The following is a 12,973-nucleotide window of genomic DNA, read 5'->3' as shown; positions in this document are numbered from 1 at the left end:
TGTCTTTCTTTACCTTTGGAAGTAAAGTGTGTGGAACCTTCCTCGGTGTACAAGCAGTACAGAATTCTGAGTCTTTCATCTGCGCTTGGTGTTAAATGGTACAATGTTTTTAGCCCTCCCAATCCTGGAAATAACTTTGGGAATTCTGCTCTGAAGTTCTGATTGACCCTCACTATTCCTTCTTCTATTCTGCGGATTAGATTCATTTCCTTATGAGCCTTTCTGCTTAAAATTAAGCAATTCTGATTTTGAATTACGTACAGTGCTTCAGTAATTATTTTCTCCCTCTGCTGTAAAGTAGATGTTAGCTTCTTCCAGAAGCTTCAGTTCTTTTCTTCCTGATCCATGTAGCTTTTTGCAGGATGGTTGTTGAACACTCTTGTTTAACATGGTTCAGTATCTCAAAAGAACTGAAACCTCTGCTCCAATGTCTAATTGAATCACTCCACAGATGCTGCCAGACTTGCTGAGTTTTCCTGCATTTTCTGGTTCTGCCTCTGCCTCTGCTGTGGAAGTTGGAGGAGCACCAAGAAGAAGTGGCAGAGAATGCAAGATTAACAAGTTTTGATTTCGTATGGGGTTGTAGAGGTGCACTATGATTGCTAACGAAATGATACTTTGGTAAATAGAGCACACTTGCACTTGAATGAGGTCTGATATGATTTATTTGGGATTCATAGTCCGTAAGCCTATCCGCCCACCCCCATCCTCACCATCTCCACAAGGACACCCCCACCTTGTTCTATGTCCCTGGAATCATATATTTGCAGGGCAGCAAAGATATTTGCCAGAGTCCTTGAGAGCCATGTGCAAGAGGTCTTCAATGTATGCTGAGCCTTTTCACTTCACATGCTATTTTGTCCTGAAGCCCGAACATTGTAAGTAGTATATGCTATGGATCCGCTTTCAGTTTTCCAGTTAAGCTGATCTGCATTTCCAACCACCTCTGCTGGCCCAACTCCCATGCAGCATCTTGAGATCTTGATCACGAGGAACTTCGTTGTTGCAGGTGGCCATGGTCCATGTGACCTTTGATGTCCAATCCAATACCTTTTCCTCAATCCTCGTGACCCTTTCCCCCATAACTATCAACATCCCAGGTGTAACATTTGAACCATGGTTACCCGTCCCCAGCACCCTGCGTCCCATGCAGGTGAATGTCCATGCCCTACATCTTCCTGAGGAGTCCACACCCGTGATGGTAGATCTGTCCCTCCCACATTCTGCCGACCCCTTGAATTTGCTTTTCCTTCTTTATCTCCTCCAACAACTGTCAGCATCCCCTCACCTGTCATTGTTGAACCCTCACCATCGCATCCCATCAGCTACCACTGCTCTCTTTAACCCTCACCATACCTTCCTATCATCAATTCCCTCAGTACATCCCCCAAAACTCATTAATTGATACCACAGACTCCTCCTTTCAACCCCTTTTTCCTCTTCACCCCCATGCCCATTCACATCTGCAAAGCCCCACTTCCACGCCCAGACCTCACCACGGCCCTTCCCACCCTCCTGCTCCATATGACCTCACCCTTTCCACAAACTCTGCAGCATCTCTCTCCTTCCCCAACCTCCCCTACCTCCCTCTAGGCTTTCACACCCACCCCACCTCTTCATTCCTTTTCTCCCCATCTAATTCCACCCCCCGCACTCCCGACAAGCAAGCATGGACCATCACTGCCCAACTGCACCATTCAGCTGCAGTGAGAAGATCCACATGGTTGATGCTTCATGCATCCAGTGTTGCACTTGGTTCTTAGGGTGCATGGACACTGGAGGCCTCCATCCTCTTCTCTACAAGCTTCCCCAGGCCTTCTTCCAGCAAAGTCCCAACATGTGCATGCCACGTTGGTCCAGATGTGTTCTGGACCAGGATATCCCGCTGATGGTGCAGAGAATCAGATGGGAGGATCAATTCTCAGTGGGCCTGTATCTGCATCCCATTAACGGGATGCAAAATAGGTTCATGGCAGCCTCTAGTGGGAATGATGACCTGCCACAACAGGCAGCAGCACACATTCCCACTGTCATTTCACACTGGCGGGAAACTGATTTTTCTGCTCCCGCTGCCATTAAACTCACTGCGACGGGGACTGGAAAATTCTACCCTCTGTGTAAACAGATTACCTTTTGGAATAACATCAGCACCAAAGATCTTGCAGAGAATAATATTGAATCTTTTAGAATGCTTACATGGAAATGTTTACCACATGGATGACTTGTTGACACTTGGTTCCACTCCAGTTGAGAATGACAGGAGAGTAGGGACACAGGGCGGCAAGGTCGCACAGTGGTTAGCACTGCTGCCTCACAGCGCCAGGGACCCGGGTTCGATTCCCAGCTTGGGTCACTGTCTGTGCGGAGTCTGTACATTCTCTCCGTCTCTGCATGGGTTTCCTTCAAGTGCTCCAGTTTCCTCCCACAATCTGAAAGACATGCTGATTAGACCAATTGGTCGTGCTAAATTCTCCCTCAGTGTATCCGAACAGGTGTGGCGATTCGGAGATTTTTACAGTAACTTCATCGCAGTGTTAATCTGTGCCTACTTGTGACACTAATAAATAAACTATAAAACATTAAACTTTAGGAGTAGTGCTGAGAAGACTACAAGAGACAGGATTGACACTGAACTGTAAGTGTAAGTTTTCAGAGCCAACAATCCCAGTTTTTTGGTCACATTGTGAGTACATCAGGAATAAAAGTTGAACCAGTGAATACCAGAGTTCTAAAATAATTTCTCGCTCCAAGAACCATCTCTGAGTTACACAGGTTCATGGGAATGGTGAATGAAGCAGCAAAATTTCTACAAAAAAAAACAAGCCACTCCATCTGTAATTACACCAAGACAATGAATGGTGCTGGGAAGAAGCGCATCAGAAATCATTCGACAAAATCAAAGAGACGTTGATGCCTGCAGAGATATTAGCATCTACAATAATGGCAGCAGAAGCATCCTCTACAGAATTGTGCACAGTAATTTTGCAAGTACAAAGAGATGGAAAATGCAAACCAGTCTATTGAAATAATACTGAAAAGGAATAAGGATTTTCAACAGTTGCATTATAAATCCTTACCCTTGCAGAATGTATTGGCAGTAAGAAGTTTAACAACACCAGGTTAAAGTCCATGGACTTTAACCTGGTGTTGTTAAACTTCTTACTGTGTTTACCCCAGTCCAACGCCGGCATCTCCACAGAATGTATTGGCTCCATGGGAATTACTCATGGGAAGAAGTTGCTGGCCCATATATTGCCATAGATCAAAAAGACAGGTTAGAATTTTACCGGAATCAGAGCGGGCAAGCAATGGACAATGGGTAGGTCCATTGATCTCAGGTGGGATATTACAGTTTCAGAACTAGCAAGGCCATAAAATCCCGCCCACAGTGTAAGATTTTGATCATTCTACTAATTATTATAATCTACAATATCTATGGATTTTATTCTGTAACCATAGTTTAAAATTACATGGTTCAGATTTGACTTGTTGTTGGGAATTGGATAGTCAAGATAGTTGGAGAGCAAGAAAGCAGTTGTTTCTGAGAAGTTTTGCTTTAATAAATTAATGACTCCAAAGGTGCCATGAAGTCTGAATTCAAGAGGTCTTCTGCTTTGAAGGAACAGCTAAAGCAGCCTGAATTTAAGATGACACTATGTTTAAACAAACTGTGCATTGTTTTAATTAACCTGCAATGAGTGGGAAATCTTTATTCTCTGATATTATGATAATCAATTATTAATAATCAAAGAGGAAATGATCATTTAGGAAAACTGAATATAATCAAACCTTGTCAATATGGCTTTATCAAAGGTAAATCATGTTTGACAAATTTGCTCGAATTCTTTGAGGATGTAACAGGGAGAGTAGATAGAGGGGAACCTGTAGATGTAGTGTATTTAGATTTCCAAAAGTCATTTGACAAGGTACTGCATAAGAGGTTAGTGCATGAAGTAAAAGCCCATGGAATTGGAGGAAGTGTGTTAGCATGGATTGAAAACTGTACATCACATAGAAAACAGAGAGTTGGAACAAATGGGTAATTTTCAAAGTGGAAAGATGTAACTAGTGGAGTACCATAGGGATCAGTTCTTGGTCCACAATTGTTCACTATTTATATTAATGACCTGGAGGAAGGAACAGAATGTAAGGTTTCAAAATTTGCTGATGATACGAAGGTAGGTGGAAGGGCATGTTTTGATGAAAGTTGGGGTGGGATTTTACTGCCTCACTCCAGTGAGACCAGAAATTCCCACCCAAGGTCAATGGACATTGCCATTGTCCGCCCCTCGCCTGCTCTGATTCCATGGTGGCGAGGTGGTAGAATTCCGGTGACTGCGATTCTGCAATGGGATATTGATAGATTGGGTGGGTGGCAAAAATCTGGCAAATAGAGTTTAATGTGAGGGAGTGTGAGGTCATGCACTTTGGTAGGAGGAAACAAAAGGCATAGAAACCATAGAAACCATAGAAAATTACAGCTCAGAAACAGGCCTTTTGGCCCTTCTTGTCTGTGCCGAACCATTTTTTGCCTAGCCCCACTGACCTGCACTTGGACCATATCCCTAGTGAAGTATTGCGGGATCTAGGTGTTCTAGTGCATAAATCATGCTAGCAGGCAGGCCCAACACTTAAGAAGGCAAATGGCATTTTGGCCTTTATTACAAAGGGATTGGAGTTTAAAAATAGAGACGTTTTTTGCCGTTGTACGGGGGTGTTGGTGAGGCCTCACCTGGAATACTGCGTACAGTTTTGGTCCCCTTACCTAAAAAAGGATATAGTATCATCAGGCTAATTCCTGAGATGAGAGGGTTGTCCTATCAAGAGAGACTAAATACTCTGGGTTTGTATTCCTTGGAGTTTGGAAGAGTGAGGGATGACCTTATTGAAATATATAAGATCCTGGGGGGACTTGGCAGGGTAGATGGTGAGATGTTTTCACTAGTGGGAGAGTCTTGAACAAATAGACATAGCTACAAGATATAGAGGGCCAGTCATTTAAAACAGAGGTGTATAGAAATTTCTTCTCACAGAGGGTGGTGAATCTTTGGAATTCTCTACCTCAAAGGGTGATGCAGGCTGGATCATTAGAAGTATTTAAAGTGGAGGTGGATAAATATTTGATAGATCGAGGAATAAAGGGCTATGGGAAAATGGCACAGAAAAGGAGCTGAGACCGGCTTAGATCAGCCATGATAGCATTGAATGGTGTGGCAGGTCTGAAGGACCTGTTGGTCTACTCTTGCTTCTATTTCTTGTGATAGAAAGTGGTTGAATTTAATAGCTTTAGTGTGGGGTTTAGATAAAGATACGTTGATAAGAAAATGTCACATTATTTATGGCTTCTCTGTATCTGGAAGGAAATGTGCATTTGCTTGTAATGGAATGTAAACCTCTGGAGTCTATGACCCATAAAGCAAGGGTTGCAAAGGTGGGGTGACACAAGATGATATGCATCCTACAGCCAATAGAAGGAGTGAATTTGGACCAGCTCCAAGAAAGGAAGGAGGAACAGGAGACTGGGGGATAAAATTGAGAAATGATCATTCCCATTGGCACAGTGATACCATGGCTTCTGGGGTATGACTCTTCTGGATACAGTTCAACATCACTTCAAAGACAAAAAAGAGGAACATCATCTGTGCTAAGAGTTCCTGGGATCTTGAGGGATGAAAAACTTATATGTTGTCTTCACTGCTCCTTGTTAAGTATATGCAAAATCTTGCTTCATAAATTCTACTTGATTCATACATACTAGTTATTCATAACCTGTAGGTCAAGCACAATTGAGCATCCTAGTTGATGCACCTCAATGAGCACCCGGAAACAAGGCTTTAGTACTGAAGGCTTTAATACATTAACAATGAAACTACTAACACAAATTCACCCGTTCAGACTGAAGGGGTCCTGCCGGAGCAGGGGGTCTTATACCCTGCCACCGGAGGCGGGACCCCACTGGAGTGTGCCATGATAACACTTAGGACAGGTAAACACCCTATCCCAACAACATAGTACAACCCCCATAACAACAACACCCTAGCCCAACAGTAACACAATAACAACCCCAGTGGTGAACCAACGATGGTTCACCACATTCACCCCTCCTTTAGGAACCAAAGGTGGCGGGGTGGATGAAAACAGACAATGACAAAAAAAATAACAGGATTCACAAGTCCAGACGGTCTGGAGGACCACACCGACGCTGCGATCTTCTCAACACCGGTTGCGAAACCGGAGCAGGTGCTTGCGGTGGCTCTCTCAAAGCAACATCTGGCTGTCCCCTCAAAGACTCCCGGGCCGGCCGGCCCTGATGAGGCGATGGTGCAGGGGATCCTGGAACGTTTGGTGGTGGTGGTGGTGGTGATGATGGTGGCGCCGATCTCCGAGTCTCAGGCAAGCTGTACATGGGAGTAAAAGTGTTATGCACTGGTCCCGGTGCTGACCGCGCCACGTCTGGGGAAGTAATGAGGAGTAGTGGATCTGTGACTGGGGGAATAGGAGCGACAGGAGTTGCTACGTCCCCTGCGGGCGCCAGGTCTCTAATGGAGACAGTGTCCTCTCGCCCGTCAGGATATGCCACATAGGCATACTGAGGGTTGGCGTGGAGGAGTTGGACCGGTTCGACCAAGGGGTCGGACTTGCGAGCCCTCACATGGCGCCGCAGAAGGACGGGTCCTGGGTACGTCAACCAGGCTGGCAATGAGGTCCCCGAGGACGACTTCCGAGGGAATGAGAACATCCTCTCGTGGGGAGTAGCATTGGTTGCCGTACACAGGAGGGAGCGGATAGAATGGAGCGCATTTGGAAGGACCTCCTGCCACCGGGAGACTGGAAGGCCCTTGGATTTCAGTGCCAGTAGGACAGCCTTCCAGACTGTAGCATTCTCCCTTTCCACCTGTCCGTTACCCCTAGGGTTGTAGCTCGTGGTTCTACTAGAGGCAATCCCGAATGAGAGCAGGAATTGCCTCAAGTCGTTGCTCATGAACGACGAGCCCCTGTCGCTATGAATATAGCAGGGGTACCCGAACAGGGTAAAAAGCTCACTGAATGCCTTGATGACGGTGGCAGTCGACGTGTCCGCACAGGGGAAAACAAACGGAAACCGGGAAAATTCGTCTATTATGTTAAGAAAATAGACATTCCGATCCGTTGAGGGAAGGGGGCCCTTAAAATCTACACTCAGCCTCTCAAAAGGGCGAGTGGCCTTGACCAAATGTGCCCGGTCTGGTCGATAAAAGTGTGGTTTGCATTCTGCGCAAATCCGACAACTTCTAGTAACTGACCTGACCTCCTCCACCGAGTAGGGTAGGTTGCGGGCTTTTATGAAGTGGTAGAGTCTGGTGACTCCAGGATGACACAGATCATTGTGGAGAGCCTTCAAGCGGTCCTCCTGCATGATGGCGCATGTTCCGCGCGAGAGGGCATCCGAGGGCTCATTGAGCTTCCCTGGACGATACATAATATCGTAATTATAGGTGGAGAGCTCAATTCTCCACCGCAAGATCTTATCGTTCTTGATCTTGCCCCTCTGCGTGTTACTAAACATAAACGCCACGGATCGTTGATCCGTGATCAGGGTGAACCGCTTACCTGCCAGGTAATGGCGCCAGTGTCTGACTGCCTCCACAATGGCCTGAGCCTCCTTCTCCACCGCTGAGTGCCGAATTTCGGGGCCTTGAAGGGTGCGGGAAAAAAACGCGACGGGCCTGCCTGCCTGGTTTAGTGTGGCGGCTAGGGCGAAATCAGATGCATCACTCTCCACCTGGAAGGGGATGGATTCATCCACCGCGTGCATCGTGGCTTTCGAAATGTCGCTTTTCAAAACCTTGAAGGCCAATTGGGCCTCCGGCGTAAGTGGGAAGGTCGTGGACTTAATGAGCGGAGAGCTTTGTCCGCATAGTTGGGGACCCACTGTGCATAGTACGAAAAGAACCCGAGGCATCTCCTGAGTGCTTTCGTGCTAGCGGGCAAGGGAAGTTCAGTGAGTGGTCGCATACGGTCTGGATCAGGGCCAATGACCCCGTTTTCCACCACGTATCCGAGGATGGCTAACTTACGCGTACGGAATACGCACTTCTCCCTGTTATAGGTCAGATTCAGGCGAGATGCAGTGCGCAGAAAGTGTTGGAGATTCGTGTCATGGTCCTGCTGGTCATGGCCGCAGATGGTGACGTTATCCAGGTACGGGAAGGTAGCCCGCAACCCGTTCTGGTCCACCATTCGGTCCATAGCACGCTGGAAGACCGAGACCCCATTGGTGACACCAAATGGAACCCTGAGGAATTGGTATAGACGACCATCCGCCTCAAAGGCCGTATATTGTCGGTCCTCTGGGCGGATGGGGAGTTGATGGTAGGCGGACTTAAGGTCTATGGTAGAAAACACTCGGTACTGCGCAATCTGATTGACCATATCAGAAATGCGCGGGAGAGGATACGCATCCAGCTGCGTGTATCTATTAATGGTCTGACTATAGTCGATGACCATCCGAGGTTTGTTCCCGCTTTTGACTACCACGACCTGCGCTCTCCACGGACTAGCACTGGCCTGTATGATCCCTTCCTTGAGGAGCCGCTGAACCTCAGATCTAATAAAGATCCGGTCCTCAGCGCTGTAACGCCTACTTTTAGTAGCGATGGGCTTGCAGCCTGGTACCAGATTTTTAAAAAAGGGATGGTGTCGTGATCTTCAGGGTGGATAGATTGCACGCGGGGCGTTTTGGGCAATTTGGAGGCTGCGGCTGGTTCCCTACGGCCAGTGAAGGGAGTGGCCCACCGTACTGTAGGATCACACTCTTCATGTGGACCATAAAATTTAGTCCGAGGAGAATTGGCGCGCAAAGGTGAGGTAACACAAGGAGCCTGTATTGCTCGTAGACTGTGCCCTGTACCTCAAGAGTTACCATACATCGTCCTTGGATCGGTACAGACCGGGACTGTGATGCCATGGAAATGGTCTGCTTGGCAGGGAGAACCCGGAGTCCACACCTTTTAGCAGTTTCAGGGTGTATGAAACTTTCGGTGCTCCCACTGTCAAACAGACAATTTACAGTTCTGCCACTAACCTTTACCTCCATCATAGAATGTTCCAGTCTGAAATGCCTGGTCTGATCCAGAGAGATCGACGCCACCGTTGGCCCCTGGGCGTCACTGCATGCTGCCGATGTGGATGCTGAGGACCCCTGCTGGTCGCTCCTAGTCGTCGTGGACCATGATGGCCGCCCCCATGAATCGCACATGGGCGAGGGCGCCAAGCGCAGCGACTCCTGGTGGTCTTCCTCCTCCTCTGTTTGCCACGATGGCGCCGTCCTGAGGTCGCACGTGGTCGGACCTCGTGGGTACTGCAGCGCCGAAGGAGATGGTCTCCGTTCTGGAGGGTTACAAGCTGCACTGCCGTTTTTAGGTTTGGACCTGCAGACTTTGCTGTAGTGGCCTTTTTTACCGCACTGGCTGCAGATTGCTGTTCTTGCCGGACACTGCTGCCGTGGATGCTTAGCCCCACCGCAAAAATAGCATCGCTGGCCCCCTGGAGCTGCCGCCGTCGTCGAATCGATCTGGGAGCGCGGGTTCGCGGGGCGAGGAGGGAGCAGAGCTTGCTCCAACCACGTTGACTGCACGTGGTCCTCGGGATACAGCGCCAAGCTCTTCGACGCCGCCTCCAACCTCACGGCCATCCCCATTGCCTGGGTCAAGTTGAGTTTCCCCTTTTCTAGTAATTTAAGTCTGATATACGAGGACCCTACCCCTGCTACGAACGTGTCTCGGGCGAGGTCGTGCATGTACTGCTCGGCGGAGACGTCCTTACAGTCACAAGCCCTGGCAAGCTGCAGGAGTTCATTGGCGTAGTCTTCTATGGTCTCGCCCGACTGCCGACGTCGTGTAGCGAGGAGATAACGAGCGTGAATCTCGTTGGGTGGCGTAATGTACCTATTCTTTAGGAGCTCGACGGCACCCTGGTAAGTGGAAGCTGCACGAATGGCTAGGTAAATCGTGTCGCTTACCCTTGCGTGGAGGACCTGGAGTCTATCACTGTCCGTAGTGATAGCTACCGAGGCTGCCAGGTAGTCCTCGAAGCACTTCCACCAATGTTCGAACGTGTTAGCTGCACCGACCGCACGTGGGTCCAGTGTCAGACGATCCGGTTTTAGGATCTGCTCCATATTCTCAGTTAATGTATTAAATTGATGCACCTCAATGAGCACCCGGAAACAAGGCTTTAGTACTGAAGGCTTTAATACATTAACAATGAAACTACTAACACAAATTCACCCGTTCAGACTGAAGGGGTCCTGCCGGAGCAGGGGGTCTTATACCCTGCCACCGGAGGCGGGACCCCACTGGAGTGTGCCATGATAACACTTAGGACAGGTAAACACCCTATCCCATCAACATAGTACAACCCCCATAACAACAACACCCTAGCCCAACAGTAACACAATAACAACCCCAGTGGTGAACCAACGATGGTTCACCACACTAGTGTTAGAAGTTAAAAATTTGGACCATTGAGTTTTTTAATTAGAAAGGTTTTAGACTTTAAAAACCCTAAACCTTACAACAGACTTAGAGAAAATATGAGAAAGACGAAAGTAAACACTATGATAGTCATCACAGAGCAATGACAGAGAGAACACATTTGAATCAGAGATCACTCAAGATTTGGAGGTAGCACCACGCCTGAGATCTTACATTGTTCAGATGGAAGAGGGCACAGTAAGAAGAGTAAGAAGTCTCACAACACCAGGTTAAAGTCCAACAGGTTTATTTGGTAGCAAATACCATAAGCTTTCGGAGCACAGCTCCTTCATCAGATGGAGTGGATATCTGTTCTCCAACAGTGCAAACAGACACAGAAATCAAGTTACAGAATACTGATTAGAATGCAAATCTCTACAGCCAGCCAGGTCTTAAAGGTACAGATAATGTGGGTGGAGGGAGCATTCAACACAGGTTAAAGAAATATGTACTGTCTCCAGACAGAACAGCTAGTGAGATTCTGCAAGATCAGGGGGAAAGCTGTGGGGGTTACTGATAATGTGACATAAATCCAACGCTTACCTGAAGATCCAAGGCTGAATGCCCGTGACTGCTGAAGTGCTCCCCCACACTTGGAGCATTCTCCAAGGCGGCCTTCACGACACACGACAGCGCAGAGTTGCTGAGCAGAAACTGATAGCCAAGTTTCGCACACATGAGGACGGCCTAAACCGGGATGTTGGATGTATGTCACATTATCAGTAACCCTCACAGCTTTCCCCCTGATCTTGCAGAATCTCACTAGCTGTTCTGTCTGGAGACAATACACATCTCTTTAACCTGTGTTGAATGCTCCCTCCACCCACATTATCTGTACCTTTAAGACCTGGCTGGCTGTAGAGATTTGCATTCTAATTAGTATTCTGTAACTTGATTTCTGTGTCTGTTTGCACTGTTGGAGAACAGATATCCACTCCATCTGACGAAGGAGCTGTGCTCCGAAAGCTTATGGTATTTGCTACCAAATAAACCTGTTGGACTTTAACCTGGTGTTGTGAGACTTCTTAATGTGCTTACCCCAGTCCAACGCCGGCATCTCCACATCACAGTAAGAAGAAACAGGAAAGCTTTGACTTCAATTGAGCAGAGTGAAAATCAGAGACCGTAGAATCCCTACAGAAAGAGGCCTTTCAGCCCATTGGGTCTGCACTGACTCTTTGAAAGAGCATCTTACCCAGGCCCTCCCTTCTGCCCTATCCCTGTAACTCTGTGGATTTACCATGGTTAATCCACCTAACCTAACCATCTCGGGGCAGATTGTGACCAGAGAGGTCACAATCATCAGAAATGAAAGAAGACGTTGAAGTAGGAATCCCGAATCATCTACTAATTTGAATTCAGAGCAACAGCAGTAAGAGATTGCCTTATTCATAGAATCATAGAACCCCTACATTACAGAAGGAGGCTATTTGGCCCATCAAGCCTACACTGACAACAATCCAACCCAGGCACTACCCCGCAACCCCATGTATTTACCCTGCTAATCCCCCTGACACTAAGGGGCAATTTAGCATGGCCAATCAACCTAACCTGCACATCTTTGGAGAAAACCGCAGCACCCGGAGGAAACCCACTCAGACACAGAGAGAACATGCAAACTCCACACAGACAGTGACGCAAGGTCGGAATTGAACCCGGGTCCCTGAAACTGTGAGGCAGTAGTGCTAACCATTCTGCCACTGTGCCACCCCAAACAAGCAAGAGAAGAATGAGGTACAGTAGATTAGTGAAGAGACCACAATACTTATTGGTATAATAGATGAGAATCTAAAAAAATGCAGAGGAAGGAGAGAGATGAGAGAATAAGAAAAGAACCCAGAGAGAGAAAGAAACATTTACCAAAAAGAGGAAAAACAGGCTACATTTTCTACCAGACTTCAAAACACTGAAATGTTCAGAATGACTAGGAAACTGAAACATTGAATTTCCAGGGATGTCAACAGAATGTTAGAGTCTGAACAGAGACTTGAGCTGAGCTGTAGTCGAGTGGAGTATACTAGAGGCTTATGTCACATAAAGGGTTAACTGTCATAGTCTGTGATGTCACAGGGAGTGACATAAACTCATAATGCCAGACTCTGGCACGGTCTGAAGTGAAAGTAAAGTGGAGAGCAAATTGGGTCAGAAGTTTGTAAGAGTGTTCTCCGTGACCTGTAAACATATTTAAATAAATGTTAGATGTTTACAGCTAGCAGTCTTTTGAAACCATTGAAACTACTCCAACGCAACAGCACGGTAATATCCTGGCAACATCACATTGCCTCCTGATTTGGAAAGTTTGTTTGCAACTCGGGCTGGAATTGGGTTTGGCGATCTTGGCACTTTATTCCATAAATCAAGCGATGTGTATGTTGCTGGGGCCAGCTCTGATTGAATTTGACTGGGGGTCTTGGAGGAGATACTTTGCCCCGTTCCCCTGACATGCCACCACAATGTAG

Source organism: Mustelus asterias, chromosome 5 (assembly GCF_964213995.1).
Source record: "Mustelus asterias chromosome 5, sMusAst1.hap1.1, whole genome shotgun sequence".
Lineage (NCBI taxonomy): Eukaryota > Metazoa > Chordata > Chondrichthyes > Carcharhiniformes > Triakidae > Mustelus > Mustelus asterias.
Note: the sequence above shows the minus strand (reverse complement) of the source record.